General features: G+C 43.0%; 1 non-coding gene across 1 annotated transcript; it reads right to left on the reverse strand.

Moving 5' to 3' along the window:
• Positions 1-6094: 6094 nt before the first annotated feature.
• On the reverse strand, positions 6095-6168 carry Trnat-ugu. Its single transcript has one exon. It is a non-coding gene; the product is annotated as a tRNA-Thr (tRNA).
• Between the last annotated feature and the right edge of the window lie 7745 nt (positions 6169-13913).

Below are 13913 nucleotides of genomic sequence, written 5' to 3' on the forward strand. Positions count from 1 at the left end.
GTAACAAATTTCCTTCAGACAGAAAAGAGTATGTCCACAAATCGACACGGATTCTGAAAGCATCGCTCGGGCGAAATTCGGTATGAACTTTCATCCCACGATATCCTGCGATGCATGGATGAACGGGCTACAGGCAGATTCCATGTTCCTAGATTTCCGGAAAGCGTTTCACATGGTGCTGCACTGCCGACTGTTAACGAAGTTCGGAGTAAACTGAATAGATTCTCAGATATATGAGTGGCTCGAAAACTCCTTAAGTAATAGAACCAGTTCGGAGTGCTGGATGGTGAGTGTTCATCAGACACAAGGGTATTGTTAAGGGTGCCCCAGGGAGCTGTAATAGGACCGCCCTTACTCTCTAGCCTATACATATAAACGATCTGATGGACAAGGTGAACATCAATCTGTGACTGAAACTGTTGTCGTTGACTACAGGACGATGCAGGATGACTTAGATAGAATATTTATTTCGTATGATGAATGACAGCTTGTTCTATATCTTTAAAAAATTTAAGTTCATGCAGATGAGTCGGAAAAACAATCCCATAACGTTCGAATGTGGAATAAATAATGCGCTAGTTGCCATAGTCATGTCGATTAGATATCTACCAGCAACACTGCGAAGTGATATGAAACTGCACAAGGTCGTAATTACGGTAGTATGGAAGGCGATTGGTTTACTCCTGTTTATTGGGAGAATTCTTGAAACATGTAGCTCTTCTATAAAGGACATAGCGTGTATAACACTGGCACGAGCAATTCGTGAGTGCTCCTAGAGTGTTTCGGATTCCCACTAGATCGGATTAATGTAAGACATCGAAAAATTGAGAAGGGTGCTGCTGGATTCCTTACCGGTAGGTTCGATCAGCATATGAGTATTACGGAGATGCTCCGTGAACTCAAATGGGAATCCCTGGAGAGATGACAGCGTTGGTTCCGCAGAACAGTATTGGGGAAATGTAGAGAAACGCCATTTGCCGCCGACAGCAGAACCATTCCACTTCCGCCAACGTTTACTGGGTGACAGATTTAACAAGTCCTCGCCTTTTCGTTATGCTGAACCGCGAACCTCAACTGCCTGTTATATTGCGTAACATACAACGAGACGCATTGCTACAAGCATCCTGTTGACTCATATGTGTCCCTATTGTATCTTACAGTAAACTAAAATAATATGCCAACTGGATCTAACTTGGAAGTTAACAAAAAAAAAGAATCTGAAACAAAATCAATTTTACAGAAAGGTCGTTTTATTCAACTATAAAATGTGGTGGGAAGACATGTCATTTACCAGTATCACAGGCAGTAATACCGACGTTTTACTTGAAGAGAGCTTTCTATATGACATAATGTAAACCTCGTAAACGGACTTACTAACTGAGCTACTATTATATTCTCTCCACAGTGTTATAAACTCTCCACGACCGACACATGCTTTTGTACATCGCACATTACTTGACATCTTCCACAAACTGGAATAAACCGTTGTAAACACCAGATGTAATTCCGTGAATTAGGCGACGGGTAGCGAACAATTGACAGTAACTATTGCTTGTAGTTTCTGTCACCTTCATCGCACCTGAATGAGCATATGGACGTTCGGTGCATCCCAAAACTGCCAATAATGATTACTTTGGAGAAGGATCAGACAAAAACCGTAAGCATGTTTCTTTATCGCTATTAACATGATTTTATGTCTATATGCGAATAAAGTTATGTCTAAAGGTAGTCCTCATAGTCATAGTACGATCCAGGCAAATTTTTGCTGTTGTTCTTAATAAGCAAACGTATAACTAAACCAAAGCCTTTGAACTGCTTTACCAACATAACGGCCACTATTCGGTGGTGTTACGGACAAGAGTGATCCTGCTTTACACCCTGTGTTACAAATCAATATAGGCCACAAATTCCGACCAAATTTCGGCCAGGCAACATAACAGTTTCCACCCTCAGGCGGCAGGACTGCGACAACTATTTCGTTCTTACTCTGAATCAGGTTTCAACACTTACAGCAGTAGTAGTAAGTAAAATTTTAATTTAAATTTTTAATTTAAATGTCAAAAAGATACAACCTAGCTGTGATGAGACTAATTAGCATTTTTTACAGATGCATTACTACCACAGTGACCTATCGGACATCGTGGATTAATCTGGAAATAACAGTTTAAGGTAACCCAAAGAAAACTGAATCTATGAGTCGCAGTTAACAGTCGTTATTAGTTTTATCAGCAATGCGTCTAGAAATCGCAAATAATTGAGAGACGAATTTTCTAATTTCTGAAGTCAGAGTGGCAAACTACAGCCAGCTAATTGTGATTAATTCCCCCAAACTAAAAATGTTGATAATCGATTTTGAACCTTCGTAGCAGCACCTGTCGATACAAATTTGGCATTCCATTATAGTATTTAACGATAAGCAATATCATATTTGGACCTAACACAGTACTGACACACGATTATTTGAAACGACAACTGAAAACACTGAGTTCTGCTAGAAACATAAGCTTACTTATTAACTCTGACCAGCTGACGTAACAGTAGTCAACAAACACAAATTCAAATGGTCCCCATCCATTTTATAACGTTTTCGTTGCATTTCCATATGCCGTTCAATATGATTTGGCCTTCACAAAAAAACGCATATGTAATTTTACTGATGAATCACAATGCCTACGAGGAAATTCCTATGCTATAATAGTATTAATTTCGTATGGATCACCTCTTACGACTGGACACCACATCAGCTAATTGCGTATCCGAACCCACCCCAACTATCCAACCAGGGAAAGGGGACTGACAGTTCAACATGGAATCCGAACCACATGTCGTTTCTCGCGACTTTCTCACATCGTTGAGAGGTGAAGGATAGGTTAAAGCGATTACTAAAAAAAATCAGAGATCCAACAGCGATTCGACCCTGACATCTCTCAGTTTCCAGGCACACGCTGTATGCCTAGACCACCAAACCCAGTGTATTGTTCTAGTCATTCACGGTATCGTTCTGTAACCTTGAAAGTAACCAAGCGAAAGAAAAATACAAACCGTGTAGCACCAAATGTATTTCGCGAAGCCATCTGTTCGGAAACGGAAAATGACTTTTAAAATATCTTACATTTGAATAATCTCACAAAAAATTAATTTCGGGTGCAGGAGGTTTCATTTTCTGTGGCATCCACATGTGTCATGGTCTAATGTAAACTGGCATCAACACAGTTACTACATCTACATCTACATCTACATTGATACTCCGCAAGCCACCCAACGGTGTGTGGCGGAGGGCACTTTACGTGCCACTGTCATTACCTCCCTTTCCTGTTCCAGTCGCGTATGGTTCGCGGGAAGAACGACTGTCTGAAAGCCTCCGTGCGCGCTCTAATCTCTCTAATTTTACATTCGTGATCTCCACGGGAAGTATAAGTAGGGGGAAGCAATATATTCGATACCTCATCCAGAAACGCACCCTCTCGAAACCTGGCGAGCAAGCTACACCGCGATGCAGAGCGCCTCTCTTGCAGAGTCTGCCACTTGAGTTTATTAAACATCTCCGTAACGCTATCACGGTTACCAAATAACCCAGTGACGAAACGCGCCGCTCTTCTTTGGATCTTCTCTATCTCCTCCGTCAACCCGACCTGGTACGGATCCCACACTGATGAGCAATACTCAAGTATAGGTCGAACGAGTGTTTTGTAAGCCACCTCCTTTGTTGATGGACTACATTTTCTAAGCACTCTCCCAATGAATCTCAACCTGGTACCCGCCTTACCAACAATTAGTTTTATATGATCATTCCACTTCAAATCGTCCCGTACGCATACTCCCAGATATTTTACAGAAGTAACTGCTACCAGTGTTTGTTCCGCTATCATATAATCATACAATAAAGGATCCTTCTTTCTATGTATTCGCAATACATTACATTTGTCTATGTTAAGGGTCAGTTGCCACTCCCTGCACCAAGTGCCTATCCGCTGCAGATCTTCCTGTATTTCGCTACAATTTTCTAATGCAGCAACTTCTCTGTATACTACAGCATCATCCGCGAAAAGCCGCATGGAACTTCCGACACTATCTACTAAGTCATTTATATATATTGTGAAAAGCAATGGTCCCATAACACTCCCCTGTGGCACGCCAGAGGTTACTTTAACGTCTGTAGACGTCTCTCCATTGATAACAACATGCTGTGTTCTGTTTGCTAAAAACTCTTCAATCCAGCCACACAGCTGGTCTGATATTCCGTAGGCTCTTACTTTGTTTATCAGGCGACAGTGCGGAACTGTATCGAACGCCTTCCGGAAGTCAAGAAAAATAGCATCTACCTGGGAGCCTGTATCTAATATTTTCTGGGTCTCATGAACAAATAAGGCGAGTTGGGTCTCACACGATCGCTGTTTCCGGAATCCATGTTGATTCCTACATAGTAGATTCTGGGTTTCCAGAAATGACGTGATACGCGAGCAAAAAACATGTTCTAAAATTCTACAAGAGATCGACGTAAGAGATATAGGTCTATAGTTTTGCGCATCTGCTCGACGACCCTTCTTGAAGACTGGGACTATCTGTGCTCTTTTCCAATCATTTGGAACCCTCCGTTCCTCTAGAGACTTGCGGTACACGGCTGTTAGAAGGGGGGCAAGTTCTTTCGCGTACTCTGTGTAGAATCGAATTGGTATCCCGTCAGGTCCAGTGGACTTTCCTCTATTGAGTGATTCCAGTTGCTTTTCTATTCCTTGGACACTTATTTCGATGTCAGCCATTTTTTCGTTTGTGCGAGGATTCAGAGAAGGAACTGCAGTGCGGTCTTCCTCTGTGAAACAGCTTTGGAAAAAGGTGTTTAGTATTTCAGATTTACGCGTGTCATCCTCTGTTTCAATGCCATCATCATCCCGTAGTGTCTGGATATGCTGTTTCGAGCCACTTACCGATTTAACGTAAGACCAGAACTTCCTAGGATTTTCTGTCAAGTCGGTACATAGAATTTTACTTTCGAATTCAATGAACGCTTCACGCATAGCCCTCCTTACGCTAACTTTGACATCGTTTAGCTTCTGTTTGTCTGAGAGGTTTTGGCTGCGTTTAAACTTGGAGTGGAGCTCTCTTTGCTTTCGCAGTAGTTTCCTAACATTGTTGTTGTACCACGGTGGGTTTTTCCCGTCCCTCACAGTTTTACTCGGCACGTACCTGTCTAAAACGCATTTTACGATTGCCTTGAACTTTTTCCATAAACACTCAACATTGTCAGTGTCGGAACAGAAATTTTCGTTTTGATCTGTTAGGTAGTCTGAAATCTGCCTTCTATTACTCTTGCTAAACAGATAAACCTTCCTCCCTTTTTTTTATATTCCTATTAACTTCCATATTCAGGGATGCTGCAACGGCCTTATGATCACTGATTCCCTGTTCTGTACATACAGATTCGAAAAGTTCGGGTCTGTTTGTTATCAGTAGGTCCAATATGTTATCTCCACGAGTCGGTTCTCTGTTTAATTGCTCGAGGTAATTTTCGGATAGTGCACTCAGTATAATGTCACTCGATTCTCTGTCCCTACCACCCGTCCTAAACATCTGAGTATCCCAGTCTATATCTGGTAAATTGAAATCTCCACCTAAGACTATAACATGCTGAGAAAATTTATGTGAAATGTATTCCAAATTTTCTCTCAGTTGTTCTGCCACTAATGCTGCTGAGTCGGGAGGTCGGTAAAAGGAGCCAATTATTAACCTAGTTCGGTTGTTTAGTGTAACCTCCACCCATAATAATACTAGCGGGATACATCGTTATTTCAATGGGTTTCGAAAGAACAGTCAGTCATTGTGTACTTCACTTGGCTTTACCAGAACTGATGAACCTCTTTTGGTGGGTGTTAAACTTTGTAGCTCTGGTGAGAATCGATCAACAGAGCTTCAGGTAATGAGCAAGAACCAGTCCACCAGACCGTCCGAACCCACAATAAATATGTTCACGAGCATAGACTTGTCCACGACCGACTTACATTGAAATTGGTGATCTCGTAGCTCTCGAAGAATGAAATTCAGACGATTAGCTGCTTACAGGCGTTGATAAGTATCAAGGGGGCCAATTGAAAACGTGTGCCCCAACCAGGACTCGAACCCGGGATCTTCTGCTTACATGGCAGACGTTCTACCCGACTGAGCCATCGAGGACACAGAGGACAGTGCGACTACAGGAACTTATCTCGTGCACGCTCTCCGTGAGACCCACATTTCCAACTTATTGTCCACACACTACATTAGTAATGCCCCAGCCCACTTGAATCATTACTCGCGACAGTCAATCTACCGATTCCCGTAGAGTTTGAGCAATGTGAGTGCATCCGCACTGAAGACGATCATTGGCCAGTAAGCCTTATTTATATGATGGTATCTGTTCTTCCGGACATGTCCGAAAGAACAGATACCATTGGTGATCTTGCAGCTCTCGAAGAATGAAATTACAATTACAGTCGGTAGGTTGACTGCCGCGAGTAATGAGTTAAGTGGGCAGGGGCACTAAAAATGTGTGGACAGTAAGTTGGAAATGTGGGTCTCACGGGGAGCGTGCCAGAGATAAGTTCCTGCAGTCTCACTCTCCTCTGTGTCCTCGAAGGCTGACGGATAGAGCGTCTGCCATATAAGCATGAGATCCTGGGCTCGATTCCAAGTCGGGGCACACGTTTTCATCTGTCCCCGTTGATATTTATCGACACCTGTAAGCAGCTAGTGCTCTGGATTTCATTGTAACTTCATATACCGAAATTAGTCGAGAGTTCTTGCCCACTACTTCCTCTAGTGCTTAAACCGCATTACGACAGCTAAAACTATTAGGTTGAAACCCTTACTAGAAAACAATATTCCAAAACCCGTTCCACGTAAGAACTCGCGGCTGCCTGTGCTGATCAAAACCATTGCTGGTCAAGAGTTTCCTCTAGATGCAACAGACGACAGTCAGCAGCCACAAGCCTCCTAACACCAGCCAGCATGCGTCCGAATCATCGCAACGCTTCGCACGTAACGCCTATGATCTACAGGGCACGTTGCAGCATTCGAATTCACTATCATAAAACTATTTATTATTGTGGTTTGACTTTCCACATTAAATATCTTTCAAAAACAGAGAGAAGCCCAAGCTGCGATCGCCTGCAAAAAAAGAAAAGAAATAGGTTGGTGGATACGTTCGTGACCTTTTCGTTCGCCGCGTTGTCACGTAGGTATGAGTGTATTTATTACCTGTCTTCTTTCTCGCAGTTCTAGCAATTTACTTGCGGTGACATGCTGAATCTTGCAAATTTGGTGTTTAAGAAGAATATTTTTCAAGTGTTAGAAAACCGGCCAGCAAATAGAAAAAGTCTTTTAACATTTGTAACAATTTGTTCGCTTAGGATACTGACTAAGCATGGGGTAGAGGGGATTAGCAGTGGATGCAGCTCGTGACAGTTGTGCTGCTTCAAGAAGAATTCTTTTGGTTTGAATTTTTATTCGTCATTTTCCATGGACACGTTTCAAAAGTCAAAGAGAAACGGATGGTCTGATTATTTAATGTCTGATCGACAATGACGTCATTGGAGGTGAGGCAGGAAGGGTGGAGAAATGAATTGGCCACGTCATTTCATGCGAATAACGCCAGCATTTTCCTTAAGCATTTTAAGGAAATCATGGTAAATCTAAGTCAGAATGATTTTAAACTTGGCTCTATGAAATCCTGACCGCCAAATTAATTACTCACTAGAGTACTATCGAAGTACTGTCGAAGTACTATCGAAGTACTGTCAGACGGATTTAAACAGTACGGGAGAATGTATTGCTAAGGATAATTTTAGATCTCATTTTCATTTTGTTTCAACAAATAAACATGGAAACGTTGTAAAGTAGGCACTGTATTAATTCAAATGAATTACAACCTATCATGACATCCTTACGAAGAAAGTCTTTTTGAATAAAACAAAGTAACCCGAACAAAAGCGTGCCCATTTTGTGACGAAATAGCAAGATAATACGCACTTTTTTTCCCTAAACGGCCTATGTCTACCTGCAGGCCGCAATCATAGTGAGACAGTGTTACAGAACTATCATGAAACAACGAAAACGGAGCAACAGGAGTAGGCACATAACAAAATGCAGTTAACAAATTATTCAGAGGCACTATTAAGGCACTACAAAAGTGTATTCACAAGAAACTAAAAATCATTTCAGCAGAAGCAGAAAAAGGAGGCATTAACAAGTGTGCAAATCTGCCAGAATATCACCTTTAGATCTACATGGTATTGAGTCAAGGAAGTGAGAAAACGTATTGGGCAAGACGTTTTCTGAAGACTTCCTTACTCCTTGGTCAAAGATATTCTGGAATGTTGCCACGTATCAAGCTGGCGACGGGATAAATAGTATTTCCACAGCTGAACTCTTTCTGGAGTGTCCCTTACTTGGCGTTTCAGAGATGTGGTGCCGAAGGCCGCCGAGTTGGCCAAACAAATAGGCTAATGAGTATTACTCGCATTTCTGCAACGAGGATTTTGATATAAAGCATAGTTATAAATAATTTTCAGACTCGCCAAATATAAACTGAACACTACAAATGAAGATCAAATGGAATTAATTGCACAGCAGTACTGTTGAGTAGCATTTGTAATTATTTTTTGATCTCTGTGTTAGGCGTGTTACTAACTGAAAACCTCATTCACCAGACATAGTTCATCAGTAGCCATTCAATGTTTCATTATAGCCCACGCTTAACCTTTGACTGGGATGGAGTTTCTCTAATATATGCTTCGACAGCTCTGAATCCCACGCACTACGCAGGTGTCCCATCTTAGATCGTAGATATATTGTTTATGTATCTAGTGTTCTCTTATATGAATGTAAATTCCTGTAGGAAGTAAATCGTTTTTTATTGGAACTGTTGTAGAGTGGCTTAACAGTGATAGCAGCTTTCGTGATAGATAAACAAATTCCTTGGATAGCACATTAGACATTGAATTTCATTTGTGAAAGGAGAAAATACAAAAATACATCAAATACAGCTTAAAATAATAATATATTCGACAATAATGGGACTGACAGAAAATATAAATAGGCTGAACAGAGTGGATCAAGGATGAAGAAGCATATTAGACTGTGGGGAATAAGCCAGTTATAGTAAAATTAAGGCGACCTTTGAAGAAAATGGAAGCAGTTGTATAAATATCAAGAGCTCAGACAGCAAACTAATGTGTACTAGGCAAAGTAGGGAAAACTGAAGGGTGTAAGGAATATGCAGATGTGATACACTAGGGAAATGAACCTGAAGATAATAATATTATACTAAGGGAAGAGGAAGTAAATTATGATGAGATGGAAGAAATTATGTTGTGAGAAGAATCTGATATAGCACTGAACCAAATAAGTCGAAACAAGGCATTTGGAGTAGACGACATTTTCTGCAAGTATTCTGCAAGTATTCTTGAGAGAAAATACACCACAAAACTATTCCACCTGGCATGCTAGATATATCATACAGACGATATACAACCATATGTCAAGAAGAACGGAATACTTCCGATTTATAAGCTGACGCTTGCTGACAGATAATAATATTACCGAACTATGGGTCTGGTAAGAGATGGATGAAAAGTACTGACACGAATCACTTACAGAAGAATGTAAAAACGGGTAGAAGCCCAGCTCAGGTAAGATCACTTTGAATTCCAGAAAATTTTAGGGACACAGGCGGTAGTATTGTACCTGTACTATAAGATGGACTGAAGAAAGGCTAACTTACGTATATACAGTACTGTTTGTCTGTATTGAGAAATGGCTCTGAGTAATATGGGACTTAACTTCTGAGGTCATCAGTCCCCTAGAAGTACTTAAACCTAACTAACCTAAGGACATCACACATATCCATGCCCGAGGCAGGATTCGAACCTGCGACCGTAGCGGTCGAGCGGTTCCAGTCTGTAGCGCCTAGAACCGCTCGGTCACCCTGGCCTGCGTGTATTGAAAAAACAGTCAACACCGTTAACTAAGAGACACACCGATAACAGGGATAAAATACAGTGGACCACAGTTTATTAACACCTTATATACACACAAATGGCTCTGACCACTATGGGACTTAACATCTGAGGTCATCAGTCCCCTATATACACACATAAAAAAAGTTTTGCATCACCCTAGTTCCCAGAACTCCTGAAGATAGACGGTGACTGTGGATATTGTATCACAGACACAGTCCCTTTGACTGTTCAGAGATGTCACTAAACCCGCCCAAAGATGTAAACATTCATGCATGAGCAGCGCTTGTTAGACGGAGGGGGTCCGACAACCGATCAGTTCCAGTCATTCCACCAGGAAGGACGTACACGGCTCGTGTTGCCTGCAGTTCAACCATGCCTAGATGATCAATACCGCGGTGCGATCGCGCCCGCGTTGTTACTTTTTGCCAAGAAGGGCTCTCAACAAAGGAAGTGTCCAGGCAGCTCGGAGTTAACCAAAACGATGTTGTTCCGACATGGAGGACATGCACGACGTGCCTCGCTCAGGTAACCCAAGGGCTGCTACTGCAGTGGATGACCGCTACCTGCGGATTATGGCTCAGAGGAACCCTGACAACAATGCCACGATGTTGAATAATGCTTTTCGTGCAGCCAAAGGCCGTCGTGTTACGTCTCAAACAGTGAACAATAGGCTGCATGATGCGCAACTTCACTCCCGACGTTCATGGCTAGGTCCATCTTTGCAACCACGACACCATGCAGAGCGGTACAGATGAGCCCAACAACATGCCGAATGGACTGCTCAGGCTTGGCATCACGTTTTCTTCACCGACGAGTGTCGCATATGCCTTCAATCAGTCAATCGTCGCATACGTGTTTGGAGGCAACCCGGTCAGGCTGAACGCCGTTGACACACTGTCCAGCGAGTGCAGCATGGTCGAGGTTACCTGCTATTTAGGGATGGGATTACGTGGGGACGACGTACACCGCTGGTGGTCATGGAAGGCGCCGTAACGGCTGTACGATATGTAAGTGCCATCCCCCTACCGACAGTGGAACTATATAGAAAGCATATTGGCAAGGAATTCGTCTTCATAAACGCATAATTCGTCCATTCGTCCCCCCCCCCCCCCCCACCGTCGTGCACACCTTGTGAATGACTTCCTTTAGGATACTAATACAGGCATGCATCAATGCAAGAGGACGTGCTACTAGGTATTAGAGGTACCGGTGTGTACAGCAATCCGGACCACCACCTCTGAAGATCTTGCAGTGTGGTAGCACAACATGCAGTGTATGGTTTTCATAAGCACTAAAAGGGCGAAAATCATGTTTACGTTGATCTCTATTCCAATTTTCTGTACAGGTTCCGGACCTCTTGGAACCGAGTGATGCAAAACCTTTTTGATGGGTGTAGAAACCAATGTGTAGTCGAAATACATGAAGGCTAGAAGTTGTCGAGAAAGAAGTGAGAGAATTTTGTAGCCTTACCCCCTATGTTACTCAATCTGTACATCGAGTAAGCAGTAAAGAATACGAAGGAGTAGTTTGAATGAAAATTAAAATCCAGAAAAGAGACGTTTGCTGGTGATATTGTAATTCTCTCTGTAACAGCAAAAGATTTGCAAAAGCAGTTGAACGGAATGGATAGTGTCATGAATAGAGGTTATAAAATGAATATCAGCAAAGGTAGAACAAGGGTAATGGAGAATTTAGTCTAAGTAAACCAAACGATGCCTTGGAAATTAGATTAGGAAGAGATAAACTAAAAGCAGCGAATACGTTTCGCTAATGGGCAGCAAAATACGAGTAATTAACGGTAGAAGGATAAAGATTATATAAAACGTAGACTGACTATAACACGGAAATCAGTTGTGAAAAAAGTGCTTTGTTAATATTTAATATAAACTTAAGTGTTAGGTGCTCTTTTCTGTTGGAATTTGTCAGGAGTGTTGCATCGTACAGAATTGGAACACTCAGTTCAGGCAAGAACAAAATGGGAGCTTTTGAAATGCGGTGGTACAGAGCGCTGTGAAGAGTGAATAGGTGTACTGCAACAGCAAAACATCTCAGTTGTTGTCAACTAATACGAATTGCACTGGACATATCTCTGGTACAGTTCGTAGTACACAACACTTTCTTTGCGCCACGCGATCCATGTCATAACTGTTGTGGACACGCGGTTTGGTTTGATGTTTTTGTTGGGACTAAACCAAAAGTTTCTTTAAATGCGGTTAATATAAATGAACCATGTCTTATCATCAGTAAAGACGTTCCATAAGTAAGCTCGGTGAGAGTTGGATTGGGTGGATTGGGAGAAGAGACCAGACAGCGAGGTCATCGGTCTCATCGGATTAGGAAAGGATGGGGAAGGAAGTCGGCCGTGCCCTTTCAAAGGAAACATCCCGGCATTTGCCTGGAGCTTTAGGGAAATCGCGGAAAACCGAAATCAGGATGGCCGGACGCGGGATTGAACCGCCGTCCTCCCGAATGCGAGTACAATGTGCTAACCACTGCGCCCGGGCGGTTCTAGGCGCTTCAGTCTGGAACCGCACGACCGCTACGGTCGCAGGTTCGAATCCTGCCTCGGGCATGGATGTGTGTGCTGTCCTTACGTTAGTTAGGTTTAAGTAGTTCTAAGTTCTAGGGGACTGATGACCTCAGCTGTTAAGTCACATAGTGCTCAGAGCCATTTGAACCATTGAACCACTGCGCCATCTCGCTCGGTGACCCGATGAGACATCTGATAAAACTGAATAGACATGCATACACTAACGGGAAAGGAAGGAGTTGTGAGACATAAACGAATGCTGGTAAGCGTGTTTCTACGTGTGATTGGTGGAGTCTATTCAAATTTCACGCCATTCCCATAAGAGTGGCACTAGTAGTGCCACTGTGAGGATGCAAATCAGGTTTGTCTTATAAAATACGCCGCAACAGTTGTGAGGGTTAGTTACCTTTGAGACTGGATTTGGTGAGCTCATGTTAGTCAAAAATGCCTTTGGGACGACAAAGACGCCATTACAAGCATTTCATTGACTTTTAACGAGGTCGTGTAAGAGGGTTACTAGAAGCTGGATGTTTCTTCTGAGATACTGCAGAAAGGTTTGGCAGGAATGTAGTCACTGTGCATGACAGCTGGCAGCGATGCTCACGAGAATATGCGGCCGCAAGGGCTCCGGACTGCCACATGGCACTACCGAGAGGGAAGACCATCATGTTAGGGGTGTGGCTCTGGGGCATCGTACTGCAGCTGCAGCAGCACTTTGAGCAAAGTTGGTGCCAAGAGACTCATCGAACTACTCGAATCGGTTACTTCAAGAACTGCTCCGTGCCAGATGTCGTGAAGCATGTATTCCATGGATTCCAAGCCACCACCATTTGCTACTTCAGTGGTGTAAAGCGAGAGCTCATTGGAGGGCCGACGAAGGCCTCTTGCCTTTCCTGATTAAATCTGGTTTTGCCTCGATGGCAATGATGGTCGTATATTGGTTACTAGAAGGCCAGCTGTGCGTCTACAACCAGCCTCTGCGTGACAGAGACACTGGGTCTACAGCTGGAGCTATAGTCTGGCGTGCGATTTCGTATGACGCACCCTGACTGCACATTGCTACGTCAGTCTGGCGATTCGACCGGTTGTGCTGCCATTCAAGAACAGCATCGTCGCGCGGGATTAGCCGAGCAGTCTAAGGCGATGCAGTCATGTTCTGTGCGGCTGGTCCCGGCGGAGGTTCGAGTCCTCCCTCGGGCATGGGTGTGGGTGTTTGTCCTTAGGATAATTTAGGTTAAGTGGTGTGTAAGCTTAGGACTGATGACCTTAGCAGTTAAGTCCCATAAGATTTCACACACATTAGAACATTTTGAACAACATCCCAAGGGATGTTTTCCAATAGGGTACCGCCTGTCCACATATCGCTGTTGTAACCCAGCATGCTCTACAGA

Source organism: Schistocerca piceifrons, chromosome X, assembly GCF_021461385.2.
Source record: "Schistocerca piceifrons isolate TAMUIC-IGC-003096 chromosome X, iqSchPice1.1, whole genome shotgun sequence".
Lineage (NCBI taxonomy): Eukaryota > Metazoa > Arthropoda > Insecta > Orthoptera > Acrididae > Schistocerca > Schistocerca piceifrons.